At 31.2% G+C, this 11,041-nt stretch overlaps 1 long non-coding RNA gene across 4 annotated transcripts; it reads left to right on the forward strand.

The window, feature by feature from the left end:
- The first annotated feature begins 537 nt into the window (after positions 1-537).
- Positions 538-6,187, forward strand: LOC113737826 (uncharacterized). 4 transcript variants are annotated; one of them, XR_011839473.1, is made up of 4 exons: positions 538-820; positions 1,137-1,372; positions 4,399-4,450; positions 5,999-6,187. It is a non-coding gene; the product is annotated as an uncharacterized lncRNA (long non-coding RNA). The 4 variants fall into 4 exon arrangements; XR_011839471.1 differs by lacking the exon at positions 5,999-6,187 and adding an exon at positions 5,125-5,343; XR_011839474.1 differs by lacking the exons at positions 4,399-4,450; positions 5,999-6,187 and adding an exon at positions 5,125-5,343 and having other exon boundaries at positions 539-820.
- The last annotated feature ends 4,854 nt before the right edge of the window (positions 6,188-11,041 follow it).

An 11,041-nucleotide genomic window follows, 5' to 3' on the forward strand; every position in this document is an offset into this window, starting at 1 on the left:
GATTAGACGAGCGCACTACACACCCGCCTAAAATTTTTAAACAAAACCACTTAATGTGGCAATTGGTGGGAGACAAGAGTTGGGAAGTAAGGTTTGAACCCTTGTCAAACCTTGCCTCCCACCCCACCAAGTTTTAATACTTTGGTGATGGCCACCAAGTCAAAGACGGGTGGTTCTAAGCCATCCCTCCACCTATGTATTTTTTGCCGCTTAAAATTGGGGATTGCATGTTGCTAGTACTTAGGGGGATCTCTATTTGATTAGCAGGTCCACCATCATAAACAAACATTTCATTTTCAGTAGGTCATTTACACTCTCTGTAATTTGTCTTTTCTTTTAGTTTTTTATTTGTAATGAGAATTTCAATTGATTGTGTAAGTTTATTATAGTATCTAATCAACCTATATAGTAAAAGCGCGAATAGGATTGTTAAGGGTGGTTGTTGTTTTGCTGACGTGGCTGGGTTTTATTGGCTGGAATTTGGTTGTCAATCACGTGGGACTCGCGTGCCAAAAATTTTGTTTTAGGGCTTCCCTTGTTTTCTTTCCCCTCATTCATGTCCGCCGCTTCGTTGCTCTCCAGAGCTCCTCTCCTCTCCCCTTCCATTTTTCTTTTCTTTTCTTTTCTTTGTTCCTTTTTGTTGTTTTTATTTGGTCCTTTTTTCTCTGTTTTTCCTTCCCGTTTCCCCCCTCCCCCCTTTTTCCTTTCTTCTCTTTCCTCTTTTTTCAATTATATGATTCTAATTGATTTTTTTCCCTTGTTAGAATTGGTCTGGATATGAAGCTACTAAACGCATGAGACACAGAAATCATCTTAACTGGTAAGCTCCAATATTTCCTCAAAGTTTTACAGTTTCCTTTATTCAAGAAAGAAAGACATTTTTCCTGCTAAGATTTGTTAATCTTTCGATTAATAACCCAGAGGTCTGAAATACTATTTTTTCATCTCCTTCTTTGAGCAAACAAAGAAAGCTGTAGTAAAATCTTCATCCAAAAGCAGCGAAAGTCAGAAGTATTTATAAACCCAGAGATCTGCTGTTTTTTATTTTCTTGTTGAGTATGCTTTTGAGTTTGTAGGTGAAATATTAGAAATCTGCTTTCCTACCCGTAGTATGTTTTTTATTTTCTTCTGCTTAGATCTTGCAGGTGAAATATTAGAAATCTCTGGGTTTTCAGTTCCCTCGCAGCTGAAGCGCGGCCAGTTTATTCGAGCAAAGAGGCTAATTTTTCCGAGAAAAGCGTAGGCGAGTCCAACGAAGGTTTCTGCATCTTCGGATGATAATGGAAGCCCTCCCAAATCCTTTGATTACGATCTCATCATTATTGGCGCTGGCGTTAGTGGTCATGGAGCTGCACTGCATGCCGTAAAAAAGGTTCCAAACATTAATTCCATGGATTATTTTTTTTTTGCTTTTAAAATGTCGGATTTTATGTGTTTTTGTGCTTTTGCTTATTCCTTTTCCGTTGTATAGTGTTTTGAGCTAAAATTTCAACTAAGTGATTGCACAGACGTCACAAGCTTTGAAGTTTGAGCACATTAAAGTTGATTTTTTATTATTGCTGTATTTGTGGTGTCATTTAAGCTTAGGAACCAAGCCATAAATAAGTTATCTCATCTGTTGGCTTTGGTTTTTAGTGCAAAAGTTTCATGCTTTTCAGTTTATGCTATACTATACTACTTGATCATTTGGAGTCTTGGAGCTCAAAATCAAGATTGCATTGGTTATCACTCGAGATGTTATATGCTCAAATTTCCCAGCTCTTGTTTAGTTGTTGCTTAGGATTTTCGAAATAACTTAAATTGTCAATTTTCTTTGTTTCTTTTTCATGTCTCCGCCATTGTCAATTTCCAATGGAATTGAACTTATTTCATCTTTTGATGACTTTAGTTTGAAGTTTTTAATTATAGTTTTATTTGGAAAGACTAAAAAGCTTAATTATTCAAGAAGACAAAATGCCAAAAATAATAGAACCTTTTAGTATTTCGAAATTAATAGATAAATATCCAAATATAAATATAATGAAGTAAGAAACTACTAAAGATCTTCAAACAGAAATTAATAGTTTAAAAATACAAGTAAAACAATTACAACAAGAAATAATAGAATTAAAAACAAAAGATTTAGAAATAGAAGCAAAATTAACATTAACAGAAAATCAAGCTTCAACTTCCAATTCTAAAACAAAAGAAATAAATATATCAGAAAGACCAACAGATGAAGTTCAATACTTAAATACTATAGAAAGAATGACATTTCAAAAATGGTATGCTTCAATAACCATAACAGTAGAAGATTTCAAAGAAACATATGTAGCTCTAATAGACAGTGGAGCTGATACGAGCTGTATTAAAGAAGGAATAATTCCTACTAAATATTGTGAAAAAACAAAAGAAACATTAATGGCAGCAAATGGAGAAAATTTACAAGTAAAATATAAATTTACAAAAGGATCAATATGCAACAATGAATATTGTATTAGACATAATTTTATAATTGTAAAAAATATAAATTGTGATGTAATATTAGGAACATCCTACCCTGGACTTACCAACGGTCATACAAGGCATCAAGTCTTACCAACGATTTCAGTAAAAGTGTAATGAAATATTTAAACATAAATGCATGAACTAGCCAATTTAAATAGAAACTTAATTCAGTAAAGAAAATGTAAAAACAAAGTTTTAAATATGCGTATGCAAATAAAAGGGTGTGGCTCTGATACCACTTCTACCCAGGCAATAATAACTTGTAATAAGCATAAAAATTTGGACTTACAATAAAACTTTGAGTTGCACACGGAAACTTTGATGAATGTATAATCCTTGAATCTTCTTATTATACAATAATTTGAGTGTGAGAACCCGTAATTTTTCCATTTTCTAGGTTTTATTATATTTCCAGGTTTTCTTATTTTCAATGGTTTGTTTTCTGCACTTTTTGTATCCGGAAAATTTTCTAGATAAATTTTATGAGTAAATATAATTTTTAAAATGATTTTTCTAGTATCGGTTAGTTTTTGAGAAATTAAGAGTGTATATCGGACGTGGGACCCACTAGTGCGAAAAGTTCGGAAAAATTCGGCCTGTTCGGTTAAGTTTTGGATACTGGGTTTAATTTATCGGGTGTTATTAGATATTTAGAGGTGCCAAGTGCATAGGTGTGAGAAAGACAAAAAGGTTAGGCATGACATTAATGAAAGGGACAAGTGTCTTGACATGTGTCACTTGAAGATTAAATCCTACAATTGACTTACTATTCAACCTTTTACCAATTACTAAATAAAACCAAAAATTGGAAAATTAGGGTTCTTGATTCTTCATTCTGCCCGAATTTATATCTCATAGTTAGAGGCCAAATTGGCCTTAGCTCAAAACATGAAAGTTGTGGAGAATGATATTTTATAGGTGCCTACAAAATTTCAGATCAATCGGAGTAGTGTAGAATGAGATAAGTCGAAATTACTATTGCTGTTCTGGTTTTACCCGAAATTGGGATTTGTGACTGTTATTGGTTGTTTTGGTCTAGATTGCTTCCGAATTAGTTGTTGAGGCCTTCTTAAAAAATTTAGCCCTGTTTCTTAGCTTTCATCTGGTTTTGGAATTTCTGGATTTGGACTTGTAGAGCCTGAGTTATGATATTTCCGCTAGAATGTGTTTTGGTGAATCTGTTTTACGTTTTTGATGTAGTATTTTGCATTTTTGACCTGTTTACACTCAAAACTGGACTGAGTGACCTTCTGTGATGTTGTAGCCCCATCTTTTAGCTTCGAAATGGTGGGTCTTACACCTTCATCCGATAATCATAGGGCATTTGGTGCCATTACCGCAAAAAGAGGTCAAAAACTGTTTTTCAAGGCCAAAGCTAATTGCATTTCCGAATTTTCTGGTTTTCTCTACTGTTTGTATATGTTCATGGAACCCTATTGGGGTCATATTTGGCATTGATTTATGATCAGATATCGAGTCTTATTGTACTTGTTTGTATGTTTTAAGACTTACTTTTATTCCGATCATTTCCTAGTTAACTTTTACTTTGAGCCTAGTGAATGACTTTTGGGAAATGAGATGACTTTTGTGTGAGATGTTGGGACTGATTTGAGGAAATAATGAAGTCTTAATGGCTGGAAAAGTAAGGAATCCAGGGGAAGTGCTGCCCAATTTTCTAGGCCGTTTGGTTCTTTAAGTTGGATTTGCCTCTTGATAGAAATAAAAGGCTTTTGGGTTGTTTGGCGCCTAGGTCTTCATGTTATCTTTTTGTTCCAAGAAAATCATGTTTTCCACCCTCGCACTAGTATTTATTTGGCAAGGCGTACGACGTGTAGTCGAGCCTCACTTGCGCATTCCGTTTACTTGATTTTGGATGTGAAACCTTCAATTGGTTTATTTTGATTATTTTAGGGTTTTTGGCGATTAAGGCCAATCTGAAGTGAAAACTTTTAAAGTTGAACCGGTGAGTGTACCACTCCCCTCCATTGCTGTTTAACTTGATTTCTGCTCTGCAATCTGTTTAATTTGTTTGAGACGAGGGTGTACTTTATCACACTTGTTCTCTTGTCTGTTCATATGCCAATTTTGAGTGCCTATCTGAATCTGCCGTCTGAATCTGCTATCTGAATATGCTATTCTGTATCTGTATCTGTGTCTGCATCTGTTCGGATTTCTATGACCTATGAGCTCAATCCTGTGGCTAAGTTATTCGAGTCGGGCCGGCAAGGGCCTGGACGATTAGATAACAAATCACGGTAGTCTGTTCGGGGATTTTTGGGTATTGAGACCCTTGATTCCGGTATACTCGAGTATTACCATTTCTGTTCGGTTACGGTGAGCGGGCCCGGTAAAGGGGGTGTTTGGTGGACGGAATTCGGTGTGAAGAGGGGTCTACGGACGTTTTGGTTCTATATACGTTGACGGAGAGTCAACCAGTTTGGATCAAGTACTGCGCTGGAAATTTGGCTCCTGAGAGCCACCCGTATCCTTCTGATTTGAATCATTGGTTCCTTTGCTTTACATCTGGCATGTGTATCTGATTTGTAAAATGTGAAATGCCATGATTTTTCTGCTATATGTTTGGTACCTCATTGAGCGCAAGCTCACCCCTTTCTGTCCCTTTTGTTTTCCTTACAGGAAAATAAACACTTTTGGTCTGGATTTGACAAATGCCTGCCAAATTGAGCTAGTGGAACATATCTTTTGTATAGCTCATGTATTAAAACTCTAAGTGTACTTTTGGGGCGTTTTCTCTTTTGATTTGGCAAACCGTGTATATGTATCAACTTTTGAAAACTTTTGTATGTCATTTTGGATTGTAATCGCTAAAGTTCAGATGTGAATGTTTGCGTGCTCTTTCGATTGGGTTCTGACGGGTCAGTTACTATTCATGGCCGACTCCGGATTTCATTTTTTTATTTTGGGTTATTTTACCATTTTAACTTGTTTCCACTCGTTTGTAAGTTCCGGATCGCAATAGATAGCTCTAGTCTGCATCGTTAGTCCTGGCGAGAGTTGGGCAGGCGGTCCGCCGAACCCTTTGGTTCGCCTTAGGGTGAGGTGGGGCTGTCACATTGAGTACAAGAGTGGTTGAGAGTAGTTGGGAGTAGGTTGAAAATAAGAGAGAGTTGTTGAGAGTTTACAAGGGTTTTTCAATATCTAATCTGATAATTTTCGCCGATGCCTTCATTCTGAAATCTTGATTCAATTTATAGAGGCTCGGGACTTGTCATTTGAATTTCATTTCTTCTTCAAATTGGTTTTCTATTGGTACAATTATGTCTTCTTCTTCTGTATCTGATTCTATTGATTTTTCAGATAAATCTTCTATTTCTTCAGTTGAGTTTTCTTCTATTATTTGGTCTAATGTATTTATTCTTGGAGTTGAAGGTTTGGATTCTGTGGTTAAGTTTTGTAGCGCTTGAGATATTTTATTTAATAAATTATCTGTATTGTTTATTTTTTGACTATTAATATTTTGTACTAAATCTTGTTCTTTTTCTCTTGTCAGGCTTCTAGGTTGAAAATGGGGTGCTGAAATGTCATTTGGGAATTTTAATTCTGGAATCTTTATTTTATCAATCTTAGTATTTAATATTTCTATATGTTGAGATATTGTATGAAGGATTTAATTTGTATAGTTATTTTGTTGATAAACTTTTTTAAGATCCTCTAAATTTATTGAATTATTTGTGCTTGATTCTGCTTCTCTTCCCTTCTTAAAAGGTGAGGCTATAATTTCTCCCTGTCCTATATTAATTTTTACTTCTTGTAATGGGGGGTGTATTGAGGTTATAATTTGTTCATCTTTTAACTTCCATTTTTTATATAAATTAGTTTGAACATTTATTTGGGGTGTACTATATATATCATTTATTCCTAATTTTAAAGTATAGAATGATAACCAAGTAAAAAAAAGAAAATCAAACTTTTGTTTTTCTAATTCATTTTTCCATTCTAGAATTAATTTTTCTTTATACTCTGAATCTAATTGAAAAAATCAAATTCTTTTTTCTGTGTTTTCTTCATCTTCAAAATCTTCTTGTAAATATTTATGATTTATTTTGTATGATTTACTTATAACATTTATTTCTCCTTTCATTTGTGAATGAGTTGGGGAATAATCTGATTGATTTTGATTTATAACTTCTGGTATAGGTGTTTTATATTTAAAATTTGAGGTACTTTCCATAGGAAAATTAACTTCAGTTGACTTATAATTTGAACGTCTAGTTGGTAATCATGAATATGATGATTCTGGTCTTTCTCTTAAGGATGAAAATCTTATTAAAGTACTTCCATCTGATTTTTCTATAATATCTTCTGCAGTAGTCTGTTCTATATTTCTTGCTATTTGTGGATTTTTAATTTCAAATTCACTAGGTATAGTTATTTCATTCACTTTAGTCTTTTTGGAGTATAAGTTGTAGGTTTATCTGCATCTACTTGTAATAAAGTTGTTTTTTCTTTAAGAGTTGGAGTCATTATAAACTTTGGATTTAAATGTGAAGATAAAGGTCTATAATATAATCTATATATTATTGCAAAATTCTTCGTATGTCTTTCAAATTCATTTCCTTGTAGATGAATATCTAATATAACTGGATTCAGAATGTGTGGGTCTGTTAAGTCTATTGAAAAATTTGGAGCACAATTAAAATATATTGGTCCATTACAAACATTTGTTTGAATCATAGATAATAAAGAAGTTTTATATCGTTTGAGTCTAGTATCTCTTAATGCTAAATATATTGGAGCATCTACTCCTAAATGAAACAAAGATTTTACTGCAATTTGTATCAAATCTATATGAATATATCGATATCCTTTACTTAGATACCCAGGCAATATAAACTCGTAATAAGCATAAAGATTTGGACTTACAATCAAACTTTGAGTTGCGTACGGAAGCTTTGTTGAATGCAGAAATCTTTGAACTTTCTTATTAAAATTCTGCTTGGAGAATGTTGTACAATAACTTGAATACAAGAGTGGTTGAGAGTAGTTGGGAGTAGGTAAGAGTAGGTGAGAGTAGTTGAGAGGTTTTGATACAAAGGGATTTTTGCTATGATAGTTTTTCTGCCAATTTTTCTGGGAATTTTGGTAGTTGTTGAATTGGTCTAATTTGAGAGGAAGTTGGAGTACAAGCAGCTTGACTATAAGTCAGTGCCGGAAAGTCTGATAAAAGTTGGAATCTGTTTTGAGTAACAGGAGTAAGACTCATCTCATAATCTTGAGGAGTCTTTGGCCTGGAATTTCCTGCTTTTGAATCCATAATCCTGCAATATTAATAAACAATATCTTTAAACTGGTCAGATAATTGCTTATTTTGTCTTCTGTGATATTAAATAAATTCTTCACTTCTCTCAATTCTTTTCATAACTTTGATTCGAATGGTATTTCTCTGAATCTCTCTTTGAATAAGAAAGGCTCTTTCTTGAGGAGTGATAGTAGCGTAAGGGCTTTTTCGAATGTATATGGTGTCATATTTGGGAATTTGATGGGCTGGAATACTTTGTCTGCCATAGCTGGTTTGGGCAAAGTATTGATATCCTCTGGATTGGATATCTTTTTCTTTGTTTTGAAGTTTGGGAGAATCCCTTTGAGTTCTTAAATAATTGGTATATTCTCGTTCTTCTCGTTGAGCCATCAATTCACGATCCATGCCCTTGTAGAAATTCTCTAGTAAGAAAATCTGGTAAAGAATTATTTTCTCCTTTGATAAATTCTATTTCAAAATCAAATACAGATAAAATAGCTTGCCATCTTGCAAATATTTGTTTTGAAATTATATTTTGAACATCTTTTTGTAAAATTTTTTTTTGCAGATTTACAATCTATTCTAATAAAAATTTTTTTATTATATAAATCATCTTGAAATTTTGATATGCACAAAACTATGGATAAAATTTCTTTTTTGATTGTTGAATAATTTTTCTGAGGGTCAGACCATGTTCCTGAATGAAATCTAACCAACTCTTCATTTTTATTATCTATTCTTTGTTTTAATATTCCACCATATCCTAATTCTGATGCATCTGTTTCAACTATCATGAATGCTTTAGGATGAGGTAGACATAAACATGGTAATGATTCTATTTTTTCCTTTAAATATTTTATTTTTTGTGTATGTTCATCTGTCCAAGATTTTGGATTTTTCTTTAATCTATTAAATAATATGGAACATTCTTGTCTTAATTTAGGAAAGAAATCTGCTATGTAATTTAAACATCCTAAAAATCTTTGTAATTGGTTTTTATCTTTTATCTCATCTGGAAATTTAGTAGCAAATTCTAAAGCTCTATTAATTGGTTTTATTGTTCCTTGATATATATTATGTCCTAAAAATCTTATTTTTGTTTGAAATAATTTCATTTTGGAGCAGAAACCACCAATCCATTTTTCTTAATTATTCTTAAAAATATGCTTAAATGTTTAAAATGTTGTTCTATTGATTCTGAAAATATTAATACATCATCTATATAGACTATACTGAATGAACTATAAGGATTAAAAATATCATTCATTATATTTTGGAATTCTGATGGTGCATTTTTTAATCCAAATGACATAACTTTCCATTCATAATGTCCAAAAGGTGTTGTAAATGCTGTTTTATATCTGTCTTTTGGGTGTATTATTATTTGCCAATATCCTGATTTTAAATCAAATTTTGAAAATATTTTTGCATTAAACAATCTATCAAGCAAATCTTTTTTATTAGGAATATGATATCTAATCCATTGTAAAACTTTATTTAAAGGTTTATAATTTATTACTAATCTTGGAACTCCTCTTTCTTTTTCAGCTTGATTCATAACATAAAATGCAGCACAACTCCAAGGTGATTTCGAAGGCGTTATTAATCCTTTTTCTATTAATATTTTTATTTCCTTCTTACAAAATTCTAGTAACTCAGAATTCATTTGTATTGGTCTAGCTTTTGTTGGAATATTTTTTTCATTAAAATCTTTTTCATAAGGTAATTCTATAATATGTTGCTTTCTATCCCAAAAAACATTAGGAATATCTGCACAAATTTCCTTATGTAATAATTCCTCTATTTCTGCTATTCTTTTTTGTATTTTAATATCATTTAATTGTTCTTCAATTTTTAAATAAGATTTTTCTTCTTTAATATAGCTTATTTGTTGTTGTACTTTAGTAATAGTATTTATTGTTTTATATATTGAAAATGTTTGTAATGTTTGTAATTCCCTTTGTCTTATTGGAGTTAAGAACTTAAAGATAACAATTTTTTCCATGATATTTACTGAAATTCCTTGATTACTTACTGAGAATGGATATTTGAATTAAAAAGGGTGTTCCTAATATTACATCATGATTTATATTATTTACAATTATAAAATTATGTCTAATACAATATTCATTATTACATATTGATCCTTTTGTAAATTTATATTTTACTTTTAAATCTTCTCCATTTGCTGCCATTAGTTTTTCATTTGTTATTTCACAATATTTAGTGGGAATTATTCCTTCTTTAATACAACTTGTATCAGCTCCACTATCTATTAGAGCTACAAATGTTTCTTTGAAATCTTCTACTGTGATGGTTACTAAAGCAAACCATTTTTGAAATGTCATTCTTTCGATAGTATTTAAATATTGATCTTCTTCTACTGATTTTTTAGATATTGATATTTCTTCTGTTTTAGAATTAGAGGTTGAGGATTGATTATTTATTAATGTTATTTTTGCTTCTATTTCTAAATCTTTTGTTTTTAATTCTATAATTTCTTGTTGTAATTGTTTCACTTGTATCTTTAGATTATTAATTTCTGATTGAAGATCTTTAGTAGTTTCTTTCTTCATTATATTTATATTTGGATATTTATCTATTAATTTCGAAATACTAAAAGGTTCTATTATTTTTGGCATTTTATCTTCTTGAATGATTAGACTTTTTAATCTTTCTAAATATTCCTTTTTAGCTATTGGATCTTCTATTTTTTCTATTATATCTAATAAAAATTCTTTATCTTCTTTTTTAGTTATAACATTTATATATTTTGGAGTATTTGAACAATTACAATTTTCTTTACTTTCTGAACTAGATATATCATCATAATAATTGTCTTCAGAACTTTGATCTTTTTCGTTTATTAATAAATTTGTTATTTTGTTTTTAATTTCTTCTTCGTTTGCACAGATTTCTGTAATTTTTTCTTTTAATTTACATTTGTTTGCTTTATGACCTATTTTTCCACATTTATAACAAACAATTTTCTTTTTAATAAATTTTCTCTTTTTAGTTGGTTCATTTTCCTTAGGTTTTTTATATCTTATTTTCTTAGAATATTTTTTAACTTTGTTTTTGTATGCTGATGGTGATTTAATTCTTTTAATTCCAAATGCATCACAGAATGATCCTACTTCTTTTCTTTTTGATCCATATTTTATTTGTATTCTTAATTCTGAACATAACATTAATCCTTCTTTTTTCACAAAAGCAAATAATTGTCCGAAAGTAATATTTTCAAATGAAATTACATCTGTTCCCATTTCTTTTTGTAAATTATCCATTATTCTT

This window comes from Coffea arabica, chromosome 2c (genome assembly GCF_036785885.1).
Source record: "Coffea arabica cultivar ET-39 chromosome 2c, Coffea Arabica ET-39 HiFi, whole genome shotgun sequence".
NCBI lineage: Eukaryota > Viridiplantae > Streptophyta > Magnoliopsida > Gentianales > Rubiaceae > Coffea > Coffea arabica.